Consider the following 5,595-nt stretch of genomic DNA (forward strand, 5'->3'; position numbering starts at 1 on the left):
GGGAGGAAGGTAATGGCTTATGCTTGAGCTTAGGAGGCTTCTCTTTTTCCTCAAAGGTTTCCAGAAGATCCTCTGAATCTGGCTGGGTATCATCAAGGATATCATCTAGCCCTTCCTTGATGCTTTCGGCCATGTTGACCTCTTCCACCAGGGAATCAATGAGGTCAATGCTCATGAATTCCTCAGGAAGTCTGGATGCTGCATAGCCTTGACAGCATTCAGTACAAACTTTTCTTCATCGACTCTTAGGGTTACTTTTAACATCAATGAGGGTCCGTCCTGTAACTAGGAAAGGTCTTCCTAGGATGAGGGATGCACCTTGTGCCCCTCCATGTCCAATACCACAAAGTCAGTGGGAAAGGCAAAGGGTCTGATGAGCGGATAATTTATACGCTTTTTGGCATTGTTTTTACATAGTTTTCATTATAATTTAATTAGTTTTCAGTATATTTTTATTAGTTTTTAATTAAAATTTACATTTCTGGACTTTACAATGAGTTTGTGTGTTTTTCTGTGATTTCAGGTATTTTCTGGCTGAAATTGAGGGACTTGAGCAAAAATCAGATTCAGAGGTTGAAGAAGGACTGCAGATGCTGTTGGATTCTGACCTCCCTGCACTCAAAGTGGGTTTTCTGGAGCTTTCCAGCAATATATAATAGTCCATACTTTGCCCGAGTTTAGACGACGCAAACTAGCGTTCAACGCCAGTTCCATGCTGCATTCTGGAGTTAAACGCCAGAAACAGGTTGCAAAGTGGAGTTAAACGCCAGAAACAGGTTACAAACTGGCGTTCAACTCCAAGAAAAGCCTCTACACATGTAAAGCTCAATGCTCAACCCAAGCACACACCAAGTGGGCCCCAGAAGTGGATTTCTGCATCATTTACTCATTTTTGTAAACCCTAGTAACTAGTTTAGTATAAATAGGACGTTTTACTGTTGTATTTACATCTTCGGATCAGATCTTTGATCAGTTTTATGCTATCTTAGACCTTTATGGGGGCTGGCCATTCAGCCATGCCTGGACCTTCATCACTTATGTATTTTCAACGGTAGAGTTTCTACACACCATAGATTAAGGTTTGGAGCTCTGCTGTTCCTCATGAATTAATGCAAAGTACTATTGTTTTTCTATTCAATTCAAGCTTATTCCTATTCTAAGATATCCATTCGCACCCAAGAACATGATGAATGTGATGATTATGTGACGCTCATCATCATTCTCACTTATGAACGCATGCCTGACAAACACTTCCGTTCTACATGCAAACAAGCTAGAATGAATATCTCTTAGATATCTAATACAGAGGACCGAGTCCGAGATATTAGAATCTTCGTGGTATAAGTTAGAACCCATGGTCGGCCATTCCTGAGATCCGAAAAGTCTAAACCTTGTATGTGGTATTCCGATTAGGATCTGGGAAGGGATGGCTGTGACGAGCTTCAAACTCGCGAGTGCTGGGCGTAGTGACAGACGCAAAAGGATAGTAAATCCTATTCCAGTATGATCAAGAACCGACAGATGATTAGCCATGCAGTGACAGCGCATTGGACCATTTTCACAGAGAGGATGGGATGTAGCCATTGACAACGGTGATGCCCTACATAAAGCTTGCCATGGAAAGGAGTAGGAATGCTTGGATGAAGACAGCAGGAAAGCAGAGGTTCAGGAGGAACGAAAGCATCTCTATACGCTTATCTAAAATTCTCACCAATGAATTACATAAGTATCTCTATCCTAGTTTATATTTTATTTATGTTTTTATTATCAATTCACCATACCCATTTGAATCCGCTTGATTGAGATTTACATGGTGACCATAGCTTGCTTCAGGCCGACAATCTCTGTGGGATCGACCCTTACTCATGTAAGGTTTATTACTTGGACGACCCAGTGCACTTGCTGGTTAGTTGTGCGAAGTTGTGATAAAGAGTTGAGATTACAATTGTGCGTACCAAGTTGTTGGCGCCATTGATGATCACAGTTTCGTGCACCAAGTTTTTGGCGCCGTTGCCGGGGATTGTTCGAGTTTAGACAACTAACGGTTCATCTTGTTGCTCAAATTAGGTAATTTTATTTTAATTTTAAGCTTTTATTTCTTATTTTCGAAAAATACAAAAAAAAAATTTCTTCTTTTTCGTTTTCCCAAAATAATTTTCGAAAAAAAATTTAATAAAATCATAAAATCAAAAATAATTTTGTGTTTCTTGTTTGAGTCTTGTGTCAATTTTTAAGATTGGTGTCAATTGCATCCTTTTATTTTTCTTAAAAATTTTTCGAAAACACATGCATTGAGTTTCTTTCTTGTTCTTCATGATCTTCAAGTTTTTCTTGATAAGTCTTCTTGTTTGATCTTTAAAATTTCTTGTTTTGTGTCTTTTCTTGTTTTTCATATGCATTCTTGAATTCTTAGTGTCTAAATATTAAAAATTTCTAAGTTTGGTGTCTTGCATGTTTTCTTTTATCAAAAATTTTTTTCAAAAATACATACTTGATGTTCATCATGATCTTCAAAGTGTTCTTGGTGTTCATCTTTGCATTCGAAGTGTTCTTGCATGTTTCCTTTGTTTTGATTCATAATTTTCATGTTTTGAGTCTTTTTGATGTTTTTCTCTTTCATCATTAAAAATTCAAAAATAAAAAAAAATATCTTTCTCTTATTTCACTCATAAATTTCGAAAATTTGAGTTGACTTTTTCAAAATTTTTTAAAATCTAGTTGTTTCTTATGAGTCAAATCAAATTTTCAAATTAAAAATTCTATCTTTTTCAAATCTTTTTCAAAAATCAAATCTTTTTCAATTTTTCCTTCATATTTTCGAAAACTTTATGATTGATTTTCAAAATCTTTTGTTATTTTGTTTCATAATTTCAAAATCTTTACTAACAATTAATGTGATTGATTCAAAAATTTTTAAGCTTATTACTTGCCTATTAAGAAAGGTCCAATCTTTAAATTTAAAAATCATATCTTGTTGTTTCTTGTTAGTCAAGTAATCAACTTTAATTTTCAAAATCAAATCTTTTTAAATTTCTTTTTCAAATCTTTTTCAAAATAAGTTTCAATCACATCTTTTTCAAAAAAAATTCAATTTCAAAATCTTTTCTAACTTCTTTTCTAACTTCTTATCTTTTTAAAATTGATTTTCAAATCTTTTTCAAACTAATCCTATCTTTTTGTTTCAATCATATATTTTTCAAAACTACCTAACTAATTCTCTCTCTAATTTTCGAAAATCACCTTCCTCTTATTCAAAATTCCTTTTTAAATTAACTAATTGTTTTAAATTTAATTTAATTTGATTCAATTTTCCTTTCTTAATTTTCGAACTTTAATTTTTAATTTTTATTATTTTAAATTCAATTTAAAAACAAAAATACTTTTATTTTAATTTATTTTTCGAAAATTCTTCTCTCTCACTCCCTTCTAATTATTTATTTATCTACTAACACTTCTCTTCTTCTTAAAAATTTGAACCCCATCTTCCTCTCTGTGTTCGAGTTTCTCCTCTTCTCCTTCTTACATTCTTCTCTTCTTATACTTGCATAAGGAATCTCTATACTGTGACATAGAGGATTCCATATTTTTTGTTCTCTTATTTTTTCATATGAGCAGGAACAAGGATAAGAACATTCTTGTTGAAACTGATCCTAAACCTGAAAGGACTCTGAAGAGGAAGCTAAGGGAAGCTAAAGCCCAACTCTTTGGAGAAAATCTGACAGAAATTTTCGAAAAAGAAGGAGACATGGCCGAAAATAATAACAATGCAAGGAAGATGCTTGGTGACTTTACTGCACCAAATTCCAATTTACATGTAAGAAGCATCTCAATTCCTGCCATTGGAGCAAACAACTTTGAGCTTAAACCTCAATTAGTTTCTCTGATGCAACAGAACTGCAAGTTCCATGGACTTCCATCCGAAGATCCTTTTCAGTTCTTAACTGAATTCTTGTAGATCTGTAATACTGTTAAGACCAATGGGGTTGATCCTGAGGTCTACAGGCTTATGCTTTTCCCGTTTGCTGTAAGAGACAGAGCTAGAGTATGGTTGGACTCTCAACCTAAAGATAGCCTGAACTATTGGGATAAGCTGGTCACGGCTTTCTTAGCCAAGTTCTTTCCTCCTCAAAAGCTTAGTAAGCTTAGAGTGGATGTTCAAACTTTCAGACAAAAGGAAGGTGAATCCCTCTATGAAGCTTGGGAGAGATACAAGGAACTGACCAAAAAGTGTCCTTCTGACATGCTTTCAGAATGGACCATCCTGGATATATTCTATGATGGTCTGTCTGAATTATCAAAGATGTCATTGGACCATTCTACAGGTGGATCCATTTACCTAAAGAAAACGCCTATAGAAGCTCAAGAACTCATTGACATGGTTGCAAGTAACCAGTTCATGTACACTTCTGAAAGGAATCCTATGAGTAATGGGACGCCTATGAGGAAGGGAGTTCTTGAAATTGATGCTCTGAATGCCATATTGGCTCAGAACAAAATATTGACTCAGCAAGTCAATATGATTTCTCAGAGTCTGAATGGAATGCAAGCTGCATCCAACAGTACTCAAGAGGCATCTTCTGAAGAAGAAGCTTATGATCCTGAGAACCCTGCAATAGCAGAGGTGAATTACATGGGTGAACCTTATGGAAACACCTATAACCCCTCATGGAGAAATCATCCAAATTTCTCATGGAAGGATCAACAAAAGCCTCAACAAGGCTTTAATAATGGTGGAAGAAACAGGTTTAACAATACTAAACCTTTTCCATCATCCACTCAGCAACAGACAGAAAATTTTGAGCAGAATCTATCTAGCTTGGCAAATATAGCCTCTGATCTATCTAAGGCCACTTTGAGTTTCATGAATGAAACAAGGTCCTCCATTAGAAATTTGGAAGCACAAGTGGGCCAGCTGAGTAAAAGAGTCACTGAAATCCCTCCTAGTACTCTCCCAAGCAATACAGAAGAGAATCCAAAGAGAGAGTGCATGGCCATAGATTTAACCATCATGGCCGAACCTACAAGGGAGGGAGAGGACGTGAATCCCAGTGAGGAAGACCTCCTAGGACGCTCAGTGATCAATAAGGAGTTCCTCAATGAGGACCTAAAGAAATCTGAGGCTCATCTAGAGACCATAGAGATTCCATTGAACCTCCTTCTGCCCTTCATGAGCTCGGATGAGTACTCTTCTTCTGAAAAGAATGAAGACATTACTGAAGAGTAAGTTGCCAAGTACATTGGTGCAATCATGAAGCTGAATGCCAAATTATTTGGTAACGAGACTTGGGAAGATGAACCTCCCTTGCTCACCAATGAACTGAATGCATTGGATAGGAAGAAATTATCTCAAAAAAAATAGGATCCTGGTAAATTCCTAATTCCCTGTAACATAGGCATCATGAACTTTGAGAAAGCTCTGTGTGACCTGGGGTCAGGAATAAACTTAATGCCACTCTCCATAATGGAGAAACTTGGGATCTTTGAGGTGCAAGCTGCTAGAATCTCATTAGAGATGGCAGACAACTCAAGAAAATATGCTTATGGACAAGTAGAGGACGTGTTAGTAAAGGTTGAAGGCCTTTACATTGATGCCAA

At 36.2% G+C, this 5,595-nt stretch overlaps 1 non-coding gene across 1 annotated transcript; it reads right to left on the reverse strand.

Annotated features, from left to right (window-relative positions):
* Positions 1-4,138: 4,138 nt before the first annotated feature.
* Positions 4,139-4,246, reverse strand: LOC112781659 (small nucleolar RNA R71). The gene has a single exon (XR_003192423.1). It is a non-coding gene; the product is annotated as a small nucleolar RNA R71 (small nucleolar RNA).
* Between the last annotated feature and the right edge of the window lie 1,349 nt (positions 4,247-5,595).

The sequence above is a fragment of the Arachis hypogaea genome, chromosome 19, assembly GCF_003086295.3.
Source record: "Arachis hypogaea cultivar Tifrunner chromosome 19, arahy.Tifrunner.gnm2.J5K5, whole genome shotgun sequence".
In the NCBI taxonomy this organism is placed as follows: Eukaryota; Viridiplantae; Streptophyta; class Magnoliopsida; order Fabales; family Fabaceae; genus Arachis; species Arachis hypogaea.